General features: G+C 37.1%; 1 protein-coding gene across 1 annotated transcript in view; it reads right to left on the minus strand.

The window, feature by feature from the left end:
- The window catches only part of frmd4ba (FERM domain containing 4Ba), a 50,515-nt gene extending 38,276 nt beyond the window's left edge, over positions 1-12,239 (minus strand). Inside the window, exon 1 of the mRNA XM_089134361.1 lies at positions 12,012-12,239. The gene's annotated coding sequence lies outside the window, so the exon portion shown is untranslated. The remainder of the gene's footprint in view (positions 1-12,011) is intronic.
- Between the last annotated feature and the right edge of the window lie 2,214 nt (positions 12,240-14,453).

Raw genomic sequence — 14,453 nt, forward strand, 5'->3', positions numbered from 1 at the left:
GACTACATGCATCTATAAAAGAGAGAAGGAAGACTATGCAGGCTCTATGTTTGCATGGCAGGCTGTTCTATGATGAATAGCATTTTCTTGAAATAGAAATCGTCATTTTGCACATCCCTTCGTCTTTTTCGACTAGGGAAAAAGTTCCAGGGGTTCACCTCTTCCACTTTGGACTTTTCCCAATGGACTTCATTGGAAACCAAACAGTTCAAGGTCCAAATGAGAGTTTCAGTGCAGCTTCAAAGGGCTTTAAACGACACCAGACGATGAATAAGGGCCTTATCCAGGACCCTTCGGGTCATGACTCAAAAAAAGATTTGTTCATTTTGATGAACGAGTTTGAACAGGAGAGTCACGAACACTCATCACAGAACAGAGCAAGGCGAGCATTTGTGCTTATAAAACTTAAACTTTTTGATTTATTTTTGAAATGAGCGATCGTTTTGCTAGATAAGACCCTTATTCATCGTCTGGTGTCGTTTAAAGGCCTTTGAAGCTGCACTGAAAGTGTCATTTGGACCTTGAACCGTTTGGTTCCCATTGAAGTCCATTATATGGAGAAAATCCTGGAATGTTTTCATCAAAAACCTTAAGTTCTTTTCGACTGAAGAAAGAAAGACATGGACATCTTGGATGACATGGGGGTGAGTAAATTATTAGCAAAAGTTTTTTTAAAAGTGAACTACTCCTTTAAACTGCAATTCATCAATTGTCTCCAAAAGAAAGTCAATCCCATAGACCCACCAATGGGGTAAAATGCCCAACTTTAAAGCAGAAAAAAAATATGTTTACAGCCTGGTGCAAAAGTGGTTTGGGTCTATATAGCTTATTTGACCTGTTTAATGTTTTAAACTGTGAGGGGGTAAATGTTTTATAACTCATCTGTTTAAATTATATTAAGCCTTAATGTTCTTTATAATTAAAGGCGTGGGCACTTGAGTGGCAGGTGGATTTCCGTTAATGCCACTGCTAGCCGTTTGTCTGCTGTCTGTTAGCCGTCATGTCACCTCAGTTAATCCCGCCTTTTTGCCCATTTTTGGTTATGCGGGACGGGAGTGAAGCGCTGCCAAGATGGTGACTTCCGGCTCTGTCCACTTTAGGCTTCAAAAATGCTCTTCAGAAACCTACGGGTGATGTCAAGGACACTACGTTCATTGTTTCATGCAGTCTATGGACGAGCTCATACACAGGAGTGGTATAACGAAAACATAGAGTGGACTTTTACCTTGAAACTGTTAACTGGCCCATGCCTACTGAGGACTGGAGTAGTAATGCAGCAACATTTTTGAATACATTAAAATTGAAAACAGTTCTTTTATTAATAATTAGGGCTGTCAAACGATTAATCATGATTAATTGCATTCAAAATAAAGGTTTGTGTTTACATAATATATGTGGGTGCACTGTGTATAATTATTTTATATATATATATATATATACTGTATATATATATATATAAATACACACACACATGCTTGTATATATTTAAGAAATATTTTCATGTTTACTGTATATAGATTTATATATGATTTATATCATATATAAATATAAATATTTTATATATAAATAATATTTTTTTCTTAAATATACATGCATGTGTGTGTATTTATCATGGTATTTATATACAAAATAATCATACACAGTGCACCCACATATATTACGTAAACACAAACTTTTATTTTGGATGCGATTAATCGTGATTAATCGTTTGACAACCCTAATAATATTAGTTCACAATTTGACTTTTTACTGTTATTTTTGATTAAATAAATGCAGCCTTGGGGAAAGTAAGACTTCTTTCAAAAACATAAAAAAAAAAAAATATTTCCAAACTGTTGATAGGTACTGTACACACACACTAACACTAACCATAAATCTAGCAATAGCAAACACAACCCTCTTGCAGTGCCACAGCTCATAGGATATGTATATGGGTAATATGGCCAAAAAAAAAAAAAAACCTGTTGATTAAAAAGCATTAGTGTAAAGAGCCTCAAACCATGACTGACAAATTTGAGACCAGTGCTGCTCAAAAGTTCCCTCATGGAGCAGAGCAACCATTGATGTCAAGCGCTGATTGGATGCTAAGAGGCAAAGAGTCAAGGGTTTCAGTGCATTCTGGGAATTCAGAGAGCCTGTGGCATTGGTAAGAGCAAACATGGGGGTTAGTAACAGGACATCCTCTAGTCTTACATCGATCTTACATCCTCCTCAACCTTAATATAAAAAACTCCAGGCTGAAAACAATTCAAAATTTTCCATAATAACGGTAGTCTAACATATGTAATAACAAGGAATTCTCTATTCAAATATGTCTGTATAATGGCAGTATAATAGACGTTGTTCAACCAATTTCTCATATGGTTCCATCAGTTCTTTATTCTCACATAATTTCTGAAAAATACTAAAATAAAATGATAATATATAATAAAAAAAAAATGTATGAACATTTTAGTGGACATTACACTTAAATATATGTTTTGAATCTAACTAATTTGATATATATATATATACTGTATATATATTCATTTTCAAAATCAATTATCCCTATAATACCCCTATAGTTCAAATATACTGAAAATTGATATTTTTTTGTTTGCGTGAATGTGACATGTGACGCAAACTCTCCTGTTATATAATTTGTTGATTAATGAATCCTAGTAGATTATATATTTAGCTCAGCATAGAATACACTGAGTAATAGTCATTCCCAATGGAAGTCTTGGGTAATTCTCTGGGTACATCTAACAAAAGTATCTGGTTAAACCTCTCAGGTGTGTGTGTGAGAGAGAGAGCAAGAACAAAAACAAACACACATAAAATGCACATCATATACGTAAAATTTGCACACACAACATAAGATTTACACAAGAGCTTCTCTGAAAACGAATTGCCTGTATTCACAAACACACAGAGAAACCAAGGTTCACATGCTGTCTGCACCTTTAAAAGTAAACACAGCTGTAGCTTTTGAAGCCATATTTTAGGCCGAAACTCAAAAGAAAGCACATTGTGAGCAAAAACAAAGACTTACATCAATGTGGGGGAAAAACATCAAATGGCAAGTCTAATTTCCACATGTTGTGTTTAAAAGGCAAAAACATCTGGGAGATATATATATGCCCTACGAGTTAGTGATGAGTTGCGCTTCGGTTTGTGTCTGCGAGCAATGCATGCTTTTTACAAACGTTACACGTTATTGCCACAGAAACCGAGATACAATTACAGCTTCAACTCGGCTTTGAATGATGACCTCACACATTGGCAATTGTCCAGTGTCATGTGCATAAACTCAAGCTCTCTTGTGACATAGGATCCTATTCATTTTAATGGCATTGACGCTTGATGGCACCCTGCTAGTAATTAAATGCCTATTGTATTTCCAAAACAAACAGGACAACTGCATGTTGTGTTATATGACGCAAGTAGTCAAGTAGTCCTTCAAATAACAGCAATTCCATAGACTGGGCCAGAAGGTGGTAATTAAATTCACAGTAGAATCAAAGGTACAATATGCAGGATTTTTGCAGTAAAATATCCAAAAACCACTAGGACAATGTTATATATTTTGTTTAGTTGATTACTTACAATATCCCAAATGTTTTCAACTATTTGTAAATCGTGAGAAAATTGCGATTTTAACCAAGGAAACGGGCGTGTGAGCAGGGGTGAGGAGTCGCCATGACGTCATATCCGCGTTACCCCCGGTTTCCGCCAGGTTTGACCTCGTACTGCAATGGTAACCATGGCAACAGACGTGGAAAGGACGAGGACGAAAACAAAGATCAACATCTTTCGAGATGCCGAACGCTCGATACGCTTGATATCTGCGGTATTTCGATAATTTTATATATATATATATATCGAGCAGCCCTAACATTATGTCAACGAAGTTCTTCAGCAAAAGAAAGTCTACACCTACAAATCTTGGGACTACAAGAGGTTTAATCAATAATAGATTTAAAAAAAATTAAATAGGGATTTTTTAATGAACTATTCCTTAATGCATCTTTAAGATTCAGAGAATTCTTATTTGGGAATTTTTTTTCTGTCTTTTTCTCTTTGTTTCAAGCTTTATCTATCTCCTCTTTATCAGTGCCAAGGCAAACTCCCATGGTTCCATTCACACTGATTTGTATTAATGAGCTAATTTCCACCAGGAACCCAGAGGAGGGCGGCACAGAACTGCCATCTTCGTCACCCTGTGCGCTCCCCCAGCATAGCAATAATGTGACATCAATTACCAAATGCAATATGAGCATATTAAATTGACTTAAAGGGGAAGGCATTTTATGCATCCAGAGGGCACACACACTCAGAAATGATGGTATGCAGCTGTTCCAAAGTACAAGCGTGCACATCAACAGCTGATGGCCCCAAAAGTGTGCATGACTGTGCTTTGAGATGTGCAGTGTCTGCATTACACTTTCATTACTGGAATGCCACTGTACAGGAGCCAACACCAAACGGCTGTTTGACCAGCCCACTGACTGACTGACTGACTGAGGTCTCTGTTGGGTTACAGATGGTTTGACAGGTGGATTGTTGGAAGGGAAATCAATGATATTCTGAAATGAAATAAAAGAGCTGTGATATCAGACCATCTGTTTTGTAATCTGTAAAAATAATAATGCTTTTCATAACACAGAGAGATCAAAATCAGAGCAGGCTGCGTTCTAATAAATTCAGCTCTGTTTCATTATAATTTAAAATGCCTTGGGAAAACGCATAGGGCTCTGATATGGAGTTTAACCCCATCCTACATTGTTTGTGCTGAGCATCAAATGATACCTCGAAACTTTAAATCTTTCATAAACAATCAAACATGTGATTTTCACTTGGTGGTTGTTAAAACGGGAGCAATGTTGATAGTAAAAACGTGAAAATATTTCTGTTTTATACATCAAATAATTCTGAAAAAGTATCACAGTACCTAAAAATATTAAGCAGCTGTTTTCAATATTGATAATAATAAGAAATGTTTCTTGAGTACTAAATCAACTTATTAGAATGATTTTTGAAGGGTCATGTGACTGAATAATCTGAGTAATGATGCTGAAAATTCAGCTTTGCCATCACAGGAATACATTTTAAAAATATATTAAAATAGAATTTGAAATGTTAATAATATTTTAGAATATTACTGTTTTGCAGTATTTTTTTTAACAGTAACGTATCTGATGAATATTAATAGACTTGGGCTAGCGAGCAAACAAAAAACCACCCAGAACACCCTAACTACAAAACACTACAATCTATTCATAACACCTTAGCAACAACATAGTAACGCCCTAGCAACCACCCACATCACCTAGCACCACTTACTTTTTCTTCAGAAAATCTTTCTTCAGAAAGTCTTTGCTATATTTATATATCTTTATGAAGATTTTAAAAAATGTAAGCGTAAGCCTTCATGAATATTTAAGCCTCGAGGCATTTAGATTACAGTAAGTCTTTGCTTTATGTGTTGAGATGGGGTTTAAGTAGTTCGTTGTCACAGAGAGCTCATTGAAGTGTCTGTCTGATTGGGATTTGGGGCTGATATAGGCCATAGCACACAGAGCTGGGTTATGTTGAAACCTCTGAACCATGACAAAAAGGATGGGTGTGAGTGTGTGCGCATAACACAGATGCCACGGAGCAGACGGGGGAGGTGGTCACTGCTGCTTCTGCCCAGCGCGTACTGTCTGTCTGCCCCCTTTAATAAGGTCCCCACGGGATTGTGGGTGCAGGGACTTTGCAGAATGGTAGATTGAGAACGTGGGGCCACTGGGCTTAAATATCATTTGCAAGAGATGAAAACCATGAATGGGTTCTCTTAGTAGACAATGTCGGAGAAGAAAATCTGAGAGAGAGCAATGAATAGATAAAGAGGAAGACAGACAGACTTGCAAAGCTTGCATAGTTGTACCTGTTTTGTTCATGTTTTTTGTTAATGAGGTCATGACAAGCAACTTTTGTCAGTTATATACCGGTACCTTTTTGGCTGCTTTTTTCAAATGACCAAAATACTATAGATTTTGAATGGATGCACAGACGTTGATGTCAACCCAAAAAGTAATGGCAAGCATTTTCAGTTCCCTAATAAATATACATGTCTGCGTGTAAATAATTAACTAAACTAATGCGGTCTCAATTATTCTCTTCCTGAGGCTACGATTTTGTTTTTCATAGCTAGTCTTATCTGCTCATGCTATTAATCACAAAGAACATATATGATTCATCATTTATTATTTTTGAAATCAATTCACATCCATAAAAATTATAATACAATTTTTATTTTGATTATTTTTATTTGATTAGTTGCATTTTATATTTAGCATTTTCCATGACTTATTTTATGTCATGACCCACCAGTTAAGAAGCACTGACCTAGCCTATAGCATTTTCCCTCATATGTGTCACATAACTTACTGACAATTTCTTATAAAATGATGTACACACTCACAATCACATTATATTCAGAAAACATTCTGAAGTTCATAACTGAATGAACCCTCACCCTGATATGTTTATACATGCGCATTTTTGTGAATTTGTAATCTTAGGGCTACTGAAGCATAAGAAGTGTTTAGCTTATTCCATCTCTCTTGGCTCTTGTCCTTATTAATATTTAATGTTCTCTCCAGCTTCACAATGCATCTCCAACTATATTATGCAAGCTACCACTGTTAACATGTAAAAACATTTGTACTGAACCTTATGTCCTTGTCTCTTATCATATCCTTCAAAATCAGTGTGACATTTCACCTTAATTTCAGCTATGCTAAAAAGACAATTTTCCTCCGTTCTGGCTTAAAAGACAGGGAAAAAATATTTGCAGATGGAAAAATCTGTTTTAATAAATACAGATGAGTTATGTATAACATTTCTATTGCAGCACAACAGGCTGGGTTCAAGCTAAGGCTACTGCTGTAAAAGGCCATGTGTAAGTGTTTTTTTTTTTTTTTTTAGATAAGGAACACAAACTCAATTTGTTTATATCTCATTTAACACTAGATTGGTATCAGAATTGACCAAACATGCAAAATAATCCTGTCCTTGAACATGTGGTGGATGAAAAAATTTGTGTTCATTTTGGCTGTTCAGAATGGATTACTAAATAAATACTGTGAAGTATGCAAAAAATGCGTTTTTTAAGCAACATTTTAAGCAACACTATGCAAATTTGCATATGTAGGCCTATAAAATACACTTTTGAAACAATAAGTAACCAATGATAAGATGCTTTTCTGAACATTGCCTTTATACTGATTCCACGAACAGAAAACAGAGGGATAGAACAATCAAATTACTTTAACTGTGATCTTTATCCAATCTCATATGGGTAAATGGCCCACAGACACATGCCATGTGTCAGAACAAATAAACAAGACAGGCACAGCGGGGTAAGCAAATGCATGAGAGAGTAATTCACAGACATGACAAGTTGGATCACAACATGCCACCTCCTGCACTCCTTGCTTATCACAATGATACAGTCATACAAGATCTTTTGCTTTGTTTAGATAAAAAAAATAAGCAATTCAGCAAAGTTGCCACCATTCTCAGAAGAAAAGATAAAGACTTCATTGTAAATTGCTGATGATGTAAGAAATTACAACAGGCTTAGTCAAAATCCTGTAAAGCTTTTCTAACCCCTTTAGGCAACAATTCATTCAACTCTTGCTGGTCATTGATGGCATGAGAAGGTCATCGTCTTTTGTCAAGACCTTTCCCCCACCCCAAGGCTAGTCATACCTGGTGGTCAGCTTACGGTGAAAAAAGTCAGATCTCTTTCTTTGAGTCATCCATATTTCAGTGTTTGAAGGCTAAAGCTAAAGTATCAAGTTTCTATCTAAGCAGAGGTCATCTTTAGTAGCAGAGAAGTTAGAGCGTGTTTAAAGGACAGTTCTGAGAATTCTGAATCATTTTTACATTGAATAATTTTTAGTGTGTTGCTATGGTGTTTCTGGTAGTGTAGCCCTCTAACCGTCTTCACTTTATAGCCATTAATCCTGTAATTGTGGACAAATGTGGGCACAGAGGACTCAGGTGTGATCCTAATTTTTATTTATTATAAATGTTATATCACCGTCTTTGATAAAGTTTTGTCTATCCATTTATGGTGTTGTTGTTTTTTATTTTGGGGGTATTTTTGAATTTATTTACTTCAAAAAGTACCTTAATTACTATGTAGTTTTATTTTTTTATTTTGTAACTACATTAAAATATCATTCCAATAAGTTCTAAAACCTAAAGATGAAGTGACTTTGCTGTCATCTGGTATCTTATTTTGGCTTATTTCAGAATGCTCTAAATTACAGTTTTTCCCATTCATTTCTATGGGTGCCTATTTTTGAACCAAAAAGATCAAGGAGTTTTTTTTTTTCACCCACTTAACATTGTAGAATTGAGTCAAAATAAAATGTGTGTGTTCAGGAGGCAAACTTAGAAAAGTAGCCAAGTCTTGTACCGCTCAGATCAAGGGAAGTATTTTTTTAAAAATAAATCAAAACTATTTTGCCCACATTTATAAATAATAATAATACATTTATTTTAATATAGCGCCTTTCTACACACTCAAGGTCGCTTTACAATAATGTAGATTAGCAAATCAACCCAACAGGACACAAAAAAAATAAAACAATACAGAATCAGATACACTAAGCGTAGATAACAACATGCATAACATGAATCAGATCATAAAGAAACAAGAAGCCATTTTCAATGATTTTTAAATCATGTAAAGAATGATAAGAGGTTGCAGATGTGTTGGGGAATTAATTCAGGGGCAAAGATACAAAGGCCAGAATTTGAGATCTGATGACAGAATTTTCATTTTTAAGTGAACTATTAATTTAAATAAATTGATACGAAACAGTCACGTTTTCTCATAGGATCAGTTTGGAAAATCATAAGTTGGGTAACTTAAAGTAATATGACTCCTCTCCTCAATAACACCGCACAGTTTAAAATATCATCAATTCTGTATAATAAACAAATTACAACTGCAGTCCAACAGCTTAGACGATTGTTCAAATGAACAACTAATGGAACATATCTGTTGCTGAAAAATGATGTTTCTTTAAGGCTGAATAATCATTAAAAAGCAAAGGGCATGTGGTGGATTTGATTGTCACTCATAGTAATATGAAAAGCAATTCCTTTACCATCTGCTAGATGAAAAGGGCTCCTGACCTGTGTCCCTGCATGTCCCGCCTGCAGTTCAGTGTCACTGTGGCCTTAGGGCTGTATATGTGCTACTAACCCAATATTTATGAAATATTGTTCTGATAATGTTTACTTACTACCTCCCTTGAAAAGAACAGTAGACTATCCCTTGATAAAACACAGAAATGTTGAAGAATCAGCCATGATTCCCTCCAGCGCTACCACTTATGTGGAGCAGCACCATACAACTCTATTGATTTCCATCCAGACTGTAGGCCATGTCTATTTTTCAGCAAGGATGTTACCATACCAAGGTCTCTTGCGAGCGAGGAAACACACACACACACACACACACATACAACAGTAGTGGTAGGCGAGACAGCAGCGGATGGCCCATTATCATGAGCTCTTCCTCTCTGTGTCTAGGTGGACTGATATTAATAGTCGCTCTCATTCGGGCATTGATGGAATGTAATTGAACATATGCCTGCCAGTGGAAAAGAGAAAATGAGTAATAACTATAGGGATCATTTTTGGTTTTCTCTGGAGAATAGTAGCAGGGTATCATGGAAGCTAAAGTTCAATTATTGGAACAGAATAGCATCACACATAATCGTTTTGATTTGATTATTTAGCTTTGTACCAGTTCTTATCAGAACCTTTTTTTTGAAGGGGCAATATGGATAAATAGCAATTGGTTGATAGGTCTAAATTTTTACATCCCGAGGACAGGTTTATGGACCACCAAACCTACAGTTTTGAGCCCTTTGTTTTTCAGAGCTGCCCCGGGACAATTTAAATACTCCAGTTAAGACAAAAGAATGGAAAAACAAGTCAGAAACAGCTATTAGACACACAAAAACAATGACCCACTTAAATTTTGGGTACATTTTACACTATTTTGACAAAAATATTCTAATTTCCATATGACTCTTACTGAGAAAACTGGCACCCATTACTAGACACATCTGCAAAGCAAACAGTATCTAGTTTCATCTGTTCTACAAATGTACTTTGTACATTTCAACATCTCAACCATCTGATGCTAGATTTGCCAGTATGCCTTTCTAAGGACACAGTCAAATTGGACTGAAACCAGTGTCCTTAATGCAATAAGGGATCAATTATACGACATCGGGTCACACTTGCTTTGTAAGTGAGTTGGTTTAATTGAATTGAACTGAATCCACATACCCCTCTGAGGCATTGCCAGCACCATTAAATGCAGAGGCTTTGAATTGATTTGTACTTCCAAGCTTAAAGATAACTGCCAACCCACAGAGAGAACTGACAATCAAATCTAAAGCAAATTTAGATTCAGCTAGAATCATTTAAAAACACCCTTCTAAAGAAAAAAGCAAGCCAAAACTCTCTTTCCTTAAAGTGGCCATTTTCAAGTAACACTTCAGGAAGCGTCAGCCATCAGCGTGTAAGCAGGGCAGGCAAGGAATATTATCTTTTGTGGTCAGCCTTCCTTTGTTGTGCAACAGGAAGGTGAGCTAGTTGTCAGGTTACACATGTTGAACATACTGGATTTACAACTATATCATATAACAGCATCATCATGAGCAGTGTTAAAGGAAAGCAATTGGGCAGAAAGATAAAAACCATATCAGAAATGCATTCAGGAGAAGGGGGATGGGAAGTGTTCAAATGTGCTTCAATTAAGCACTCTACCCTAAAAACCTCAAGAGAGAAAAACCTTGCTTTTAATGATAGTTGAACATTAAAAGCTTAGTTTCTATATAGGCAAATCCATTAAAGCACCCTGATTGGAAAATGACTATCAGAGACACAATTTTCTATATCAGTTAATAGCTTAAAACAATTGGGAAAACAAACCCCATTTTAATGCTCCCCATAGAATGCATGCGTGTTTGAATGTGTGCATGTGCTTTTATCATAAAACCATAAAGTATAACCCACTGTGGCATTAAATCAATTGTTGAACCACATGCACACACAACAAAAAGTCCCAACCAACCAGCGTATCCCTTAAATTGAATTTAATTTAGCTAAATTACATCACCTGCTCCCAAAACAAACCCTCAAAACAAAGAAAGCATTGCTTATCATTGCTCCTTAAATTTGGACTGAAGTGCGTCACCGTTCCCCACATACATGATCAGGATGTCACATGTTTCTGTCTCCTATTGTTTGTCTTTCTCAGGAAGCAGGAAGTTCAGAATCAGCGTCTGCAGGAACGGTGGGAAAATGGCTTTTTGACGGAGTTCTGTTTTCCTTGGTCTTTTAAAATGAGCCAGGGTTTCTAATCGACAGCTCTCTCACATGTGTCAACAGGAAACAAGCAATAACATGTTCTCACTTCAGGTAGCCCCTTGGCATTGAGTATCATTGTTCAAGGTTTGAGCAAGGCATGACAACTTAAAGTTTTTACATTTGTGGAAAAAATACAACTTTACTACGTGAATCAACTAATAGCTACTATCAAGTAGGGGTTTGCATTCACCATTGAAGGCTCATTTAAGAGGAGTCAGGTGCTCCTGGCAGTATTAGCCTACTGTACAATATTAACTGTATTTCATCTCACACACACACACACACACACACACACAACTCTTTCCGCAAAGTTTAAATCTAAGCTGTTTCTCTGATCCTGGAGAATTTAATTTGTTAGTGTATTTCACAAATATCACACATGGTGTGAAGTTTCGATCTGACATCGGTCAAGATTTATGTAGCACCGTATCTACGATCATCATAACATAATGTGTATCAAAGAAACCCAACTTCTTATCCTCAAGTTGTTATAATACGCAAATCCATTATCTCTAAAGCACAAAAGAAGGAAAAAACATCCAGAACACGCAGACCTTTCAATAACAAGCGGAGCTCACCTCTCTTATATTGTCGGTATTGTTGTGTTCAAGCCCCAGGTTTGCCAAAATCTTTTGTCTTTTTTGTTACCGGAGCCTAAATTGACTCTGTTGTCTCCGTGATCTCGCGTCCAAAGTCATGAACACAAAAGGAAAAGCGATGCGCAAAATACAGCCAGCCGGTGATACAGTTCATGTCAGCTTTGTGAGGACACAAGCTCTGTCGGTAGAGTGCCGTCCGTTTACTGGTTTACCCCTCCTCCGCCCCTATCTGATCCCCAGTCGGTCCTGCTGCCTGAGCAGACGAATTTCCCTCTGCCGTTACCTTGGTGATACAAACGCCACTGACGCGCGCGCGGAATGAACCTACAGTGACTGCCTACAAAATAAAATAAAAAATAAAATAATTATGGAATGGAAATAAATGGTGTTAAAGTTTTCTGTCATGATAAATGCAGTCCTACAAAAGCATATTTGTTATGTTTGTTATATCCACTTTATAGGCTATAAAAACTAGCAAGATATTATTATGGTTTTGTATGGAAGTAAGCTTTTTTTCCCCTAAAAAAAAAGGGGAAATTTTTTTTTCTGTGCCTTTAGAAAGTGTAAATCCCAATTTACATTAATCTGAGTAGATGGAACACAAATATGTAAAATTTATTTGCCATTGTGACATAGCCTACACGAATGAAACAAGAAGAGACAAGGAAGAAAATTTGAACACCCTGCTATTTAAGTTCTCCCACTTAGAAATCATGGAGGGGTCTGAAATTGTCATTGTAGACGCATGTCCACTGGGAGAGACATAATCTAAAAAACAAAATACAGAAATCACAATATATGATTTTTAACTATTTATTTGTATGATACAGCTGCAAATAAGTAGCTAGTTGAACACTTGTCTATAAGCTAGAATTCTGACCCTCAAAGACTATTAGGCTATGTTTACACGGAAACGATTCTGAAGAGAAAACGCAAAAGTGGCATTGCATTATCACTTTATTCTGCGTTTAGACAAGCATTTTGGGTAGGAAATCCGCGTGCATAGGTGATGCAAAAGTGTGTGAAATTCAATGTAGTATGCACTCCAGGCGGCTAGGTGGCAATGTGGAGCACTGCCACAAAACAACACCAAGTCCGCGCGCCTGCAAGACTACAACCTTCACTTTCAAGCAGACTTTTGCGTTTTTACCGTTTACACGGGAACGCGACGGTGGGACGTTTTTAAGGCCACGTTTACACAAAGCCAGGTATTTAGCGAAATAAATATTTTCCCCCTCTCCGTTTTCAAAATCATTCACACACCCGCATAAATATGCCGGATAAAGCCATGCAAGCCAATCAGAATCCTCAGAATTGACAAGAGAGAACCTAAAACACCGTTTCTCTCTGGTTTCTCCCAGTTCACACGACAACACATAACCAGCGTTTTCAGAAATCTTCACTTTGGCCGGAGTTTTTAGAAATAATCGTTTTCTGTGATAAAAACGGGGTTTTTGTGTAAATGAGAGGCCAATCCACAGGGAAATATCTGCGTTTTCCCTTCGTGTAAACGGGGCCTAAGATTTCCACTCTGGAGGGTGGTTTCACTTTTTTGCGTTTTAAGCCCCAAAAACGCCATCGCCGTGTAAACAAAAGGCACATCCGATAAAATATTTTTACGTTTTCACCCGCTAGCGTTCTCATGTAAACAGCCTTAGTCTGCCTTTAAGATGTCCACCTCAACTCCATTTATTATTCTAAATTAGATGCACCTGTTTGAGGTCTTTAGCTGCATAGACTCCTGTCCACCCCATACAATCAGTAAGAATCCAACTACTAACATGGCCAAGACCAAAGAGCTGTCCAAAGACACTATGACAAAATTGTACACCTCCACAAGGCTGGAAAGGGCTACGGGGAAATTGCCAAGCAGCTTGGTGAAAAAAGGTCCACTGTTGGAGCAATCATTAGAAAATGGAAGAAGCTAAACACGACTGTCAATCTCTCTCAGACTGGGGCTCCATGCAAGATCTCACCTCATGGGGTCTCAATGATCCTAAGAAAGGTGAGAAATCAGCCACACGGAAGGAGCTGGTCAATCACCTGAAAAGAGCTGGGACCACCGTTTTGAAGGTTACTGTTGGTAATACACTAAGACGTTGTGGTTTGAAATCATGCATGGCATGGAAGGTTCCCATGCTTAAACCAGCACATGTCAGAGCCGTCTTAAGTTTGCCAATGACCATTTGGATGATCCAGAGTCATGGGAGAAAGTCATGTGGTCAGTAACCCACTAACATGTGGTCCACTAACCGTGTTTGGAGGAAGAAGAATGATGAGTATCCCAAGAACACCATCCCTACTGTGAAGCATGGGATTGGTAGCATCATGCTTTGGGGGTGTTTTTGTGCACATGGGACAGGGCGACTGCACTGTACTGAAGAAAGGATGACCGGGGCCATGTATTGTGAGAATTTGGGG

This window comes from Pimephales promelas, chromosome 8, assembly GCF_988280905.1.
Source record: "Pimephales promelas chromosome 8, fPimPro1.hap1.1, whole genome shotgun sequence".
Classification (NCBI taxonomy): domain Eukaryota; kingdom Metazoa; phylum Chordata; class Actinopteri; order Cypriniformes; family Leuciscidae; genus Pimephales; species Pimephales promelas.